This window comes from Myotis myotis, unplaced genomic scaffold (genome assembly GCF_014108235.1).
Source record: "Myotis myotis isolate mMyoMyo1 unplaced genomic scaffold, mMyoMyo1.p scaffold_m19_p_7, whole genome shotgun sequence".
NCBI lineage: Eukaryota > Metazoa > Chordata > Mammalia > Chiroptera > Vespertilionidae > Myotis > Myotis myotis.
The window spans coordinates 42,711,122-42,726,029 of record NW_023416379.1 but is presented as its reverse complement, the minus strand read 5'-3'; positions in this window follow the sequence as shown (position 1 = coordinate 42,726,029).

The following is a 14,908-nucleotide window of genomic DNA, read 5'->3' as shown; positions in this document are numbered from 1 at the left end:
CGCAGCAGGCACAGCAGGCCAGGATGAGCATGAGCAGATCGGCACCTAGCCCCAATTAGGCTCCTCCCTGGCTGCCTGCTGCTTGGTGCACTGCTACATCCCCGAGGGGTCCCGGACTGCACGAGGGCACAAGTCAAACTGAGGGACACGCCCCCAAATGCACGAATTTCATGCACCGGGCTTCTAGTATGTAATATAAAAGACTATCTGTAGAGACATTTAATTTTTAGCAAATAATTTTCTGTGATTCCCTGTAAAAAGCAAATTCCTACATGCTTGTTTTCCTTGTTTATTTTTCTTTTATATCTCTGAACCACTTTAATCCTAAGACTGCTAATTAACTGTCAATATAACAAACTCTCTTCTCCTTGTAGTGAGATCACATGTGACATCTGAAACCTCAAAGATAATAACCTAATATGCGTTAAACTGCAATTGAAAAAGGGAAGGTTGAATCATTGTCTAAAATGTTGTGATTTTTTATAAAATATTTAATATCAGGTAAAATATCAGAATATTGGAAACCAAGAAATATCTGAACCAAGGTTATAGTTGATAAATAATATTATGGTTAATAACTAAAACAATGATTTGGTTCTGTAATTTCAGTTTTTAAAAATCTTAATAAATTCAATCAAAAAGTGTTATAAATGATCAAATATGTATAGAATTATTTGTTGTCTGTCAGCTATTTCAATATTTATTGTAATATTATTTTAATATGTAGTCCCTTATTTTGTTCTATATAAAGATGATTTTCATGATTTATTTATAATAACTTTAAAACTTGACATGTGAACAAAAATATGTAATTATATAAAAATGAAAAGTTTCCTTACCAATATGAAAATAATCCTCCCTCATTATGAATGAATACTATTGCTATCTGTTGATAAAACAATATTAAAGAAATACTAAATTTAGAAGTTAAATAATGAATTCCTTTTAGTGTTGAATTGGAATTCTTGATATAAATCCAAGTATAGAAGACCATTGGCTGTTTAGGATTAATTGCTTAGCATTCAATATAATGTCTGGTCTAGAAATACTCATTTGGGTTTAGGCTCACATAATCAGTAGAAAAACAAAAGGAAACATGGAATTGCCTGCAGATGGTGTGTTGAAAAACAAGAGAAAAAGGTTAGAAATAAATTCCTAGGAGATAGCAATCCAATCTTTAGGGAAAGACTACGGAAAGAAAGCTAACAATGGGAAATAAGAAAGATACAAAGAGCGACCTTTGCCCTTTCCATTTCTTTAGCTGCCTGTGAAACCAGCCATCAGATGGTGTGGCTTCTTTTCTCGGATGTCATAGTGTAATGTTTCCTTTTTGAGGACCTAGTAATATCTACAGCTTTAGTTACATCAGCTAACCACAAGGCCTCTCCTCCAGGAGTAGTGAGCTCCTTTTTGTCTCTTCAATCCTGAACTCCACCTAATTTATGTCCTACCTTCTCTTGAGAAACGCATGTTGTTATTTTACCCACATACAAAAACTGAATTTTTGGTCAACACTGAAAAGTTAAATATGCAACAATTATAAAATAGAGTACTTTTTGGCTAATTTTATTACATGTGATATTGAACTCATCTTGTTTTACTAAATGGGAATGGCTGAGACCGAGACGATCTTTCATGTAAGAAGAGAACATACATCCTTCGGAATTAAGACAGGCAGAAGAAACATAACAGAGTAGCACATAGATTTCAGGTGTCATAAAAAAATCAGTGAGGTCACCAGCTCAGAGACATATGGACACGGGCCCCTTTTAGTTGCATAATTTGAGAGTAAAATGCTTAAATCAATACCAGTTTTCACTATAGTGCACACTTTTCTAATGCAACATACACTACTTTTTTTTAATAGGTGGACAAACATTATTGATCTAATACTGATTCAAATATATAGAATTCCCAAAATATTTTATGAAAATCACTTAATTGGACAAGATTTATTGAAGAAATATATTTTTTAATTCATCCAAGAAAAAGTATCAAACTCATTCCTGTCCATCTGTCACTAAAGATAAAACATTTCAATTCATAACTTTATCATTCTTTTAGCCAAAACATGGACACAGACAAATATAATATTAGTAGAGGCCCGGTGTACAAATTCATGCACGGGTGGGGTCCAGCTTGCTTGCCCTGATTGGGGCCGATTGGGCCAGGCTGGCTGCGGGGAGGGGCTGCCGGCGGTTGGCCAGCCAGCCCCAACCCCTGGTCAAACTCCTGGTGGAACTCCTGGTCGAGGAGATAATTTGAATATTAGCCTTTTATTATATAGGATTGTTATGTTTCTTATATTTACAGGATGCTGAAATGGTGCATAGCAAAATGTGAATATCTCTTTCTTAATTATAAGAGTATACATTTTAATAGAAGTTTACATCTAGAACTATCTACAGTACATCCTTCAGTAATGTACCTTGCTCACTTACTATTTCTCTCATTGTTGTTATCAATCATGCTGAAACTTTTGGTCTCATATGTAAATCTTGATTCTGTATGTAGGGTGGTTGAATTCCTCACAGTATGATTATATTCAGTTTTTTTTCTATCAACATTTAGCAAAGACTTGGTCTTTATAGGAACTCAGTTAATTCATACTACATTTATTGAACAAGTTTTTTGGGACATCAAAAATAAAGGACAGATAATTATAATCATTTTTCCCATTCACACCTGGATTCCAAGGATGAAACTGCAAGTCTGAATATAATGAGAATTGAACCTCAGATACAGAGTATGTTCAAAGACCATATTTTTTTTTAAAAAAAATAAAAGTCTACTGTAACAGAGTAAAATGTTAACCTGAGAATATCTTAGTTTAACTTGTGTCATTTTCTCAGTTCTTTCAGCCAATTATTTTTTCTCCTTTTCCTTTTTCTCACATAAAATAAATAAATCAAAAAGGAGAATTCCTCAAAATTTTTCCTATTTGCTTTTCCTTTATTTAAACTTCTTTTATCCTTGTCCTACTGATTCTTTTTAACATCTAGCAGATTTGTATCATATACTTTATATCAGCACAAACACTGCTTACTAATGATGCTATTATTGCTTTTGATTTCCCCTGCTCTTCACATATTAGCCTCAGAATAGAGGTAGAGGCATGGAAATAAATCTTTTTAGGTCTGTATTTTCCTTAACAGAAGTTCATCATACCAGGTTAGTTACATGAGACCATGATACCATTGTGTTTTACATATGTAAATAATGATTTCTCACAAAAGCAGGAACAAAAATTAATTGATGATATATAAATACATTTACTTTTATTTTTAGAGAATCACATCATGTTTTAAAAATTATTTATTTCATGAATATACCTGTATACTTATTTCACTGGGCGTATAGAATGTATATTAGTCATTATGAAACTTGTTGCATACTGTAATCATCACTAGAGCTTTAAGTAATGATGATCCCAGGGTCTCATCAATTACCAATATTAGGAATTAAAAAGGGAATGTAACTAGATTATGTGGGCAATTAAAGCATAGGAAGGGGACATTAAGGACAACTCTATGCTCATCAATTCAACAGGCTGGATTAAATTGACTAATTATTCTAAATATCACAAACTTACAGACACAGCGAAGTGTAACAAATAGCATATTCCTATACAACTTAAAGAAACTCAATTGAGTTAAAGTATTTTGAAGAACAAGTATATGGCCAGTGAAGGTTTAAATGATACATTCTGTAAAACTTCTAAAGAAGAAAGAGTACTGATTCAACAATAATCCTTTACTAGAAAATAAAAAATAAAGTGTTTTGTTTGGCTAGTAAACTCCTATACCAAAACCACACCAACATAATACAAAAGTAAAACAAAAGAAACAACAAAACAAAAACTCAAATAACAACAAAAAATAAAACTATAATGAACACAGATGTAAGAATCCCCAACAGAATGTTGACAAATCAAATCTAGCAATACATAAAAGAATAATAAACCATGACCAAGTGAGATTTATCTCAGGAGAGCAAGTCAGGTCAATATTTGAAAATCTATAATGAAATAACCATCTCCACAGTCTAAAAATATTACAAGGACATTATCATATCAATTAATATAGGAAAAGCATTTGACCAAATTCAACATCCATTATGATAAACACCCTCATCAATCTAGGAATAACAGAGAACTTCCTCAACATTTCAATGGCCATCTACACAAACTCATTTTATTCCCTCCCCACCCCCCCTTTTTTTTAGAGAGAGAGTAAGGGAGAGAAAGAGAAATATCGATGTGAGAACATTGACTGGTTGCCTCCCATACACATTTGAACTGAGAATGTAATCACAGCCTAGGCATGTGCCCTGAATGGCAATCGAGCCATGACCCTTTGGTACATGGGAGGAAGCTCCAACCAACTGAGCCACACCTAGTACTGATAGCTCAAACTAGTTCTAATATTAATTCCCTTCAACTTAACCTATAAAACCAGCAAGAATTTTGTATTTATTTACAAACTGACTCTAAAACTTAAATATAAGCCAAAGTAAGTAGAATAGAACAAAATAGTTTAAAATAACTATGTGATTAAAGATTTATTCTACAGGAATAAAGGCATTATGGTATTGGTAAAGAAGATAGACATGTAGATGAATGAAACAAATTGAAGGGAAAAATATACTACAAGAATATGACCAAATAATGTTTGACAACAATGCAAAAGTATTTCAATAAAGAAAGAATAACCTTTTCAGAAAAGGGTGTTAGAATAATTTGACATAAATATTAAAAAATAAACTTTAGTCTGCACAATGTATTGAAAAATTATTTCAAAATGAATCATGTTGTAAATGTGTAAAGTAAAACAGTTTTTTAGAATAAAATATATGAAAAAGTCCTCACAATTTTGCACAAAGAAGTACCAAATTCACAAACTATGAAGGAAAAAAAGAAACTAATAAATTGAAATATATTTACATCATAAAACTTGTATTCTCCTAAAGAGAATGAAAAGCAATAAACAGATAATTTTTTTTCCAAGAACATATCTGACAAAGAATTGTATACAAATGAGGATAAAATATAAATAAATAAATAAATAAATAAATAATACATAATTATCCCGATGTAAATACAACTAAAAATGGAATTAATTTTTCAAAAATAATTTCCTAATACTCCCTGCTCTATTTGTTTCCTTAGACAAATTGTTTCTCTACATTTAATAATAAGATACAAATTGCACAAAGAGGCTTAAATCCAATGAGTTAATCAGACTTGTTTATTAAAACATTAATATCAGGGCTTTAATAGAAAAATATGACTTCCTTAGCACAAGTGGAAATTTTACCAGAGTTTACAATGGGACTCAAACTGCAACCCTTCTCTGGGTCTCCAAACTACAGGCCTACTTTGCATATTTTGAACTTGCCAAGATCCCCGACTGTGAGACACAATTTCTTAAAATCAATATGTCTCTCTCTTCAGCATTACTGTAGGCCAGGGCTGATGTATGATATATTGCTATGAAATTAGGTTCCTTATTATCACTGGTAAGGAGAGGATTTCAGAATAACTCAGACTACGTGGCAACACTTAACTGTAAGTGGTAGAATAGATGGATGTAACAGACAGCAAGGCCAGAACCTAAACCCAGAGGACGTGGCCTACAGGTTTCTGTGACAATATTAAATAAGCCATGGTGCCTCAGGAAGCAAGAAAAATGTAGATCCTAAACAAACATTTCTGGACATATGTAACCAAAAAGGATCAAGACCTCTACCAATGGCAATTATGATAATTACAAAGCACTATTCTCTGTCCAATTTCCAGACAAAAACAATTTCTGAGACCTAGAGCTCATTGATGTAATGGAAGGCCAGGTCCGCTTGGAGAAGGGCCCCATAATACCTAAGAAGTGTATTCTATAGTGACCAATAACTTTTCTCTTCAAATGAACTGACAGCCATTTTTCATAGTAACTAAATACTAGGAAAGAGAAATACTCAGATCTTCCCAGGGCTATTATATGCCAAGTGTGAGCTGACACTGAAGTGACATTATGGAATCCAAAAGCCACCATCCCTCCTCATCCCTTCACCCCAGTTTAGAGTGATAATTCACCTTCCAGTCCCAGTCCAAGTTCATGTTACAGTTTTTCCAATAAATCTGTGGCCTTGGGTTATTTCTATGGTCTCTGAATGCATGATAAAGATGGATATACGTAAGGAGTCCCAGAACTCTCATTGTGGTTTCAGAGCCATTATAGCACCACTCAAAATAGTATACCAACAGCAACACTCAGTAGAATGGCACAGTGTAGGACAAACTGCATAGACTTACAAGATGCAGAAATGGTAGTCCTGTGATATCCCCACTTAATTCAGTACTTTGGTTTCTGCAAAAGCATATCACAGTGGATGACAGTGGCCTATTCTAATCTTAATTTGAAATAATCCCAGCTTCTTTAATGAAAGCAGTATCTTCACTAAAACATATCCTACAACCAGCCTCAAGCACTTGGTAAAGGGTATCAATGTGCATCACAACAGATAAGGGGTAACAGATGGGGTATCAGAAGCAATTTATATTCCTTTAGGACAGAAGCAGTACACACTCACTAACCAGCCTCAGAGCTATCACAAGAAAGTATAAAGAAGGCTAGATCTTATGAATAATGTACACAGCATTATTTTTGTCTCTTATATTGACAATATCAAAATCATTTTTTGAATTTTGAGTTGGTCAAAGCAAGAGAAGCCTGTACCTGCTTCAAACCATGTTTTGAATATATTGCAGCTCTAAATCAGATACACCACAGTAAATCCATTCTGAATGACAAGTTCTTCCTTTTATCTAACTCAAATTTATTAGACTTCTTTTATGATAATCAATAAAACTTGGTTGCTTTCTTCATATACAGGATGAGGCAAAAGTAGGTTTACAGTTGTGAGTATGTAAAACACAGAATTTATTCTTGTATTATTATTTATTAACTAGTGGCCTGGTGCACAAAATCCGTGCACATTAAAAGGGAATTAATTAGAGGAAATATTTTAATATTGCTATTTGCCCTTTCTCTATGATAGAAGTGTCAGAGTTGAAAGAAAATTAGTAAAATGTATATGAAAATCTCCCTCTTGTCAGAGTCTGGGCCATGCCGCGGGACCCAGAGCCAAGACCCCACTCACTCACGCACACCTTGAAATCATGTGAGACCCAGACACGCTGGCCCCCACCCCCATCAAGCCCTGCAGGGTGAGGCGTACAGACTCAGGTTCCCTGTCAATCCCTGCTGGATGGGGGGCGCAGCCTCAGGTCCCCCAGGACAGCCTCAGGTCCCCTGTCCCCGGCACTGTGGCAGGGTGTGCAGCCTCAGGTCCCCCAGCCGGCCTCAAGTCCCCTGGCCCTGGCACAAGGGCAAGAGGGCGTGATGACCATTTTCATATTAGCTCTTTGTTATATAGGACTATTGTATTATTTTCCATACAAACAACTGTAAACCTACTTTTGCCCCACCTTGTAGATAACAAACACTATTCTTTACTTTTATTTCTAGGTACTTTGTGATTGGTGTTGTTGTTGAAATGGAGAATCTTTTACATTACATATTTTGGTTATTGCATAAACATATTTTCCTACTAGTATATTAGGTAATCTATGGATATTTGAATAAATTTATTATTTTGGAAGGTTGATTTCCTTTGGTTTTATAGATAAACAATTATTATATATCTACATGTATATATAATTTCATTCAAGGGAATGTAATCTAATCCAATCTAATGCAAAATTTCAGGAAAGAGAGTTTAGCATTGTTCTCTTACGTTTCTAAGTAGATCATACTCCCATTAGGAATTATATTTACCCAAGATTTTTTAGAAAGACACTTTCATAGGATGGCTTTCTCAGCCTATTATTCCAAAATGACATGTATGGTACAAATAGTTTACTTAGAAATCTTCTCCAGGAACACAGTGAGGGACGGGAAGAGTGAGATAGTCATTCAAGAGTTTGTTAATAAGTGAGTTAGCACACTGACAAATGGGTTTTATCCCATTAGTGAGCCTCTGAAAGACTTGTAGAAATCAATTCAGATTTATCTCACCTACAGGCAAAAATGTTGTGGTATTTACCTCCTTTCCTTCATTATTTGAAGCTGCTTCTGGGATCATTAGTTCTCAGTCACTTAAAAACTACACTTTCATGGACAGAGAATGCCCTTGGATGGAGGTACACACAGAGACTAGGATTAGAAAGCCATCAGTATCTATATATAATGTGTGTTGCTACATTTCACCTCATGCAATATTTAGATCTACTATCTTTATTTACTGATTCACTGATTCTTGTAGCTAGTTACAATTTTTTAAAAGTATATTTTTATTTATTTCAGAGAGGAAGGAAGAGAGATAGAAGCATCAATGATGAGAGAGAATCATTGATTAGCTGCCTTCTGCATGCCCCACACTGGGGATCGAGCCCACAAGCCGGATGTGTGCCCTGACCATGAATGGAACCAGGACCTCCTGATTTATAGATTGATGCTCAACCAGTGAGCTGTGCCAGCCCAGAATAGTTGCAGTTTTATAAAAAGGAAATAAAGGAGATAGTTAACAAGTTGCAGTTCCCTGTACACAGTTCATCCTGTGGCCATAGTTCATGCATATCACCTCTCTCTCCACCTATCATTCTAGGTTTCTACAACCTCAGTTAGTACTGTTGCTAATAAAAGCAGGTTGCCCATTAATATAACCCTGACTACTATCTCCAAAGTAATTGTTTTGTTGCCAGTACATGGTTCCTATAATTCTCTCTTCATGGTCATCTTCATATATGGAAGCATAGACAAACACATCACTAAATTTCCCAAGTTGCAGCCATATTCTTCTTTGTCTTTATTTTACAGCAGTAACTCTATTTCATTATGATAATCAGAGTCAGGCACTCCTACCAATATAAGAGCAACTTCCTGTGCCCTCAGATTTTTTTTTTTTTTTTGGCACAAACAGCTCAAAGTGACTAGGCAATGAACATAGCATTAGGTATTAGGTTTAGTTGAACACTTGTTGTATCCCCAGGTAGAAAGGCCCTTCCCCCAAAATTCATGACGCCCAAAAATCAAAACTAAGAAATTAAATGAAAATAATTGTAAAAATAGAGTCTAAAAATTCCAGATATAATTTCTGCACTGACATGTAAATAGTGTGGAAGTTAATATTCCCATCCTTACAATAAAAAAATGCTAAATAAACTGAAACAACTATTCAGAGATGCATCAGAGAATTGAGTCACAGGGTAAAGTGCTGCCCCCAAAACTGGAGAGAGAGGCAGACACAGAGAATCAGAGAATAACATCTTACCTGCAACAGAAGCCACTGTGGGCGCCAGTGCCAGTGGATACACTTAAACTGCCTTGAAGATCTGCTGGCAGCTCAGTGTGGAGTATTTTGAGTTAAAAAATCTCTGGGTAACCAGTCATAGGTATCCCTCTGCGCTTTCATGATTTTCACCTGCAGAATCTCCACCAGCTTCTCACTGTGAAAAATAGAGGAAAACCCTCAATGAGTTCTGCATATTGTCTTGATTACTGTAGCTTTATGATAAGATTTGAAATTGGGTATTCTGAGTATTTAAATTTTTTTCTTCTTTTTGAAAAATAGTCATTGCTATTCAAGTTCTTTTGTCTTTCCATATAAATATTAGAATTAGTTTGTCAATATATCCAAAATTATGGAAGGATGTGACTTAAATTCTATTGGATCTAGATATAAAATGGGGGAGATTAACATATTACAATATTGAATCTTTAAATTCACCTACAAAGTTTTTATTTCCATTTACCTAGGTGTTCATTCATTTCTTTCATTTGTGTTTGCAATTTTCTTTCTCCCCCTACAAGATTTTTCCCCCTACATAGTTATTGTTGAAAGTATTACATATGTCCCCTTTTTCCCCAACAATATAAACTGATGAACAAGAATAGATCCAGAGACATAGAAACATCGAACAGAATGTTTTATTGAGATATAGTTGACTTATATAAGTTTGTGTACAACAAAATTATTTGATATATGTATATATTAAAAATAATTACCATAATAAGTTTACTTAACATCCATCACTTCATATAGTTATAAACATTTTTATTCTTGTAGTGAGGACTTTTAAGATACACTCTTAGGAACTTGCAAATATACAGTAGATTATTGTTATCTATATTCATCATGCAATACATTTCATCCCTAGGACTTATTTATCCTATTACTGGAAGTTTTACCTTTTAACCACTTTCACTCCATCCCACTACCTCTCACCCGCTGGAAACCACCATCCTGATCTCTGTTTCTATGAGTTTGGTTCTTCCAGATCTATAAAACCATAATGGAAGATAACTATGAATACATTTTAATTTGGTTTATGTATCAAGATTGAAACATTGATGTAATTCATCAACCATCTATGACTGGATTCAATGAATGTTGTCTGTTATGTAGGATAATATTTTCCTTTTATTTTTGTATGTAATTTCTTTCATGAACTTCACTGATATTATTGTAACATCTTATGGTTTGTAAAATGGAAAACCTATTCTTAAAATATTCCTATATAGTAGGAGTATTCTCCTTTTTAGATGAATAAATTGATGCTCAAGAAGAAAATAGTTTTGACAAAGTTTACCAAGAAAATATGCATTGAAGTTTGTAAATAAACTACATCTTCAAAAATCATGCTTTTGTTCCATACTTACTGTATGCTTTATGTAATAGTGCATTGTAAACATAATAAAATATAAATTTTTATATAACAACATGTTTGTAAAACTGATTAATATATTGTTAATTAATAATAAGACTCAGTGTAATGAGTCATTTTGGGATATACTGTTCTTCATGAATGAGAAATGTTCTAATCTAGATATTAGAGCACCGTTCTAGATATTAGAGCATCCTTCTAGTAGTATGAATAGTGGTCTCAAATATGATACATTTATATGAATGTCTATCAATGTGAACTACTTTATCATTGAAAAATGATGGGCTCTCTAGGAAATGGTATTTAGGAAATAAAAATAGTACTTTAAAGATCTTGCCTTTTTACTAGCAAAAATAAAGATTGAAGTAAACTATAATATTAAATTCTTGATTGCTGAATAGATTTATTACCACAAATAAAAAAGGAAATATATTTTTCTATAATTTTATTCTGAATGTTCTTCCAAAGTGAAAATATATTACTGTGCTAGATATCAAGCCAACCCCTCAAGAAAAGCACTTAAAAGCTTCACATTTCACTGACTAGTGTTTTAGATAGTTACTTTGAATCATAGCAGGATATTTGGAGTTAAATGGTTTTATCTAGGCTTGAGAATTAACCAACAGCTGAGCACTTTACCTGCAATCTCATTCAATGTGATTTTAATGGACTAGCTCATGGTGGGAAAATGTCATCACAATTAAAATGAATCTTTTAGGTTTATGAATCCTTGTGGAGACTAACTCAAGAAGGACATCAACAGAGATTACAAGAAATATTTCAAACTTGAAATTATCTAAAATATGTGGCAACAGATATTTGAATTTTCTAGATGTTTATTCAATTTTGAGTTTTCATCATTTTTGTCTCTCATTCATACAAACAGGTTTTAATTGTGCTGAAGATTCAGAATTAAAACAAACAAACAAAACACCTGGATTACATTTAGCCATTTGCATTATTTTTAGACAGTGTGGAGCATTCAGTGGTCTGATTCTCAAAATAGATTCCTCTGGAAAATGTTTCCAAACCCATATATTATCTTTGAACTCTTGTATTTATTTGTTATTTTAGTATGCGGAATTGCAAGGAAAATAAAGAAATTAACCCCAAACACTTTTAAATGGTTAGTAATCAAACAGATTGACGTATTGAGATTAATTAGCAGTATTTATAAGGTAGCAACATTTGGAGAGTTTAAATACAAAAATGTAATACAATGAGAATTTCCATACTGTTTATAATCACTGATTTCCATTTGGTATATGTAACAATACTCTGAAAAAATATCTTTATGTAATTGTCTATCCCTAAAAACTTAATGAAGATTTGCTGAATGATATACCTATTCTAATTTTGAAAGAAAAATTATGCATTTATGATTGAAAATATTATAAATTTATTTATAAACATGACAGCTTTATGAATTATCTTTGTAAGCATCTGTTCAGATCCATTTTGCCTTGTTATTAGTATAATTTATAAAGAAGAATAACATTTCTGTTATAAATGAAATATCAAAGTGTACTTTTATTATTATGATTATAGTGAAGTTACTAAAGCAAAATTGTAGACTTGGAAAAATGTTTTGAAATTATATATTTCTGTAAAATTATTTAAAGTAGTTCAAGTAATTTTCCAATATTAAAATAATAAAATTTATAATTATTTTTTGAATTTGAATAAAATACTGCATAGAGTATATATAACACGAGGAAAATTTTCATTGATATACAATCACAGCATAATAAATAAGACTAAAGAATTACTCAAAAACAGTAAGTTTTATTATAAATTTTTGGTAGTGTGTCAATAATATCACAAAAATGATTTGGAATGAGAAGGATTTGGAATGACACAAATAATGTGCAGTGAGGTGCTACTGTTGGACATAGTTATTCAAAGACAGTCCTAAGTTGTACAAATATGTACCCTCTGACATAATTTATTACAATTTTAATTACATATTTTTGCAATTTTATTGTAAGCATCATTCTCGATATTAGGTAATATATTATTTAGAGATGAATGCATCTTTATAATTTTCATTAAAAATTTAACCAAAATTACATAGGAGAGGAAAAAAAGTAATCATTGGGTCTTTAAATTTTTTGTTGTTTTTTGTTAATCCTCACTCAGGGGATATTTTTTATTTTTTAGAGAGAGTGGAAGGGAGGGAGGGAGTGGGAGATAGAAACATAGATGTGCCTCAATTGCCTCTCTTGACTGAGAATTAAACCCAAGGCATTCTAACCACTGAGCATACTTACCTGGTGTGTATTTAAATGTTTTTTACAGATCATATATCATATAAATGTACACTTGAAGCCTTATCATATACAAACCAATGTCACCCAAATAAATTTAATAGTAATAAAAATAAATAAAATACATTTTCAAGAGCTAAAAGTATTAATGATAAAAAATATGAAGTATTATGGTCTATATGAACTCTAACATGTTAACATAATTTTTAATTATCTGAATTATTTTATTTAAATAGTTCCTTATCTTTCCTCCATTTTCTAGACTTGCCTAGAGAGGGATGTTAGTGGAAGAGGAAATTTTGCTTATTTTCTTGTTAAAATAAAAATGTATAAAATAACACTATTTCTGCAAGTAAGTTGAGACATTTGGAACTTCAGTTTTAGTACCAAATATAGTAATTTATCAATTGTTTTGGAGAATAAAGTGTTATGTAAACTATTCTACATACTATGTCTTAACATAAAAATACATGTTTGAAATTTATCATGAGAAATATTGATATGTAAGAATACCTTTTAAGATTGTTAGCAAAAATTATTTGCATGCAAAAGTGTGTTATTTTATAACTAGTGGCCCGGTGCACGAAATTCGTGCATGGGAGGAGGTGTCCCTCAGCCCAGCCTGCACCCTCTCCAATCTCGGACCCTTTGGGGGATGTCGACTGCCGGTTTAGGCCTGATCCCAGGATGTCTGACTCCTGGGATCAGGCCTAAACCGGCAGTTGGACATCCCTTTCACAATCCTGGACCGCTGTCTCCTAACCACTCACCTGCATGCCTGCCTGATTGCCCCTAACTGCTTCAGCCTGCCAGCTTGATCGCCCCCTAACAGCTCCCCTGCCGGCCTGATCATCCCCAACTGCCCTCCCCTGCTGGACAGATCACCCCCAAGACTTTTATTAGTATAGATATGACCCTTCACAGAAAATTTCACTAACCCTGCTTTACAATAAGGGATTGACGATTGAATCATTGGGGCCAGGCACCAAGATTTCCTTTCTTTGAATAGTGGAGGGAATAATTATCTTGTCTTTAAATTGCCCTGAACATCAAATGAGATAATGACTTAGAAAAGCATAAAAGCACCATATAAAGACAACTGTCTTTTTCATATACTGAAAAGACAATAAAATGGTAAAATGAAAAACACTATTTTTATTCTCCCCCTTCCTTCCTTTACAGCCTTTATTTAAACTTTGAAAGTTAGAAAAATTTCACTCCTTTTTCATTTCTTTACATTCAATATTATTTTGTATTAGTTTCAGGTTTATTAGTTACAGAATAGTGGTTAGGCAATCATATACTTTACAAAGTGTTCCTTGATATTTCCAGTACCACCTGGCTTCATACCGTCATTACAACACTGTTGACGCTATTCCCTATTTAAATGACAATAGGTTTACAGGTTCCTGTCAATCTTTCTTTTGTGTTGCTTGCCCTTCCTTTTCTTTCTCACTTCTTCCCTCATTTTCTTTATATAGTATCTCAACTGGCCCTCAAAGCTCAGTGAAGGCACTGGGACACGCTTAACACATTTTACAGAGCAGGAAACTGAGGCCAATTCCAGTTGGCTATGGAACTGGACTCCTTGCACAGGAGCCCTCACAGCCGGCTCTCCACCTTTCCTAAGGGACAGCCGCAGGGCAAACAGAACAAACCTCCCCGTGAGGCTTCCAAGCCTCATTCTCCAGCACCTCTTCATCATGGATGCTCCACATTCTTTCCTCTCCCCCGCCCCACCCCATTCTTTACTGCCCCTCTTCTGGGGAGCAGGTGGTAGGCTTGGACTCACTGTGCAGGTGTGCACCCCCATGGGGTGGGCAAGAACTGGGGGCAGGGCGGGCGCAGGCTTGTTTTTGGGCCAAGGTGGGAGCAGGAGTCCTGGCCTCTCAAGTGTTCAGGCCGCGGCGAGGCCCGTTCA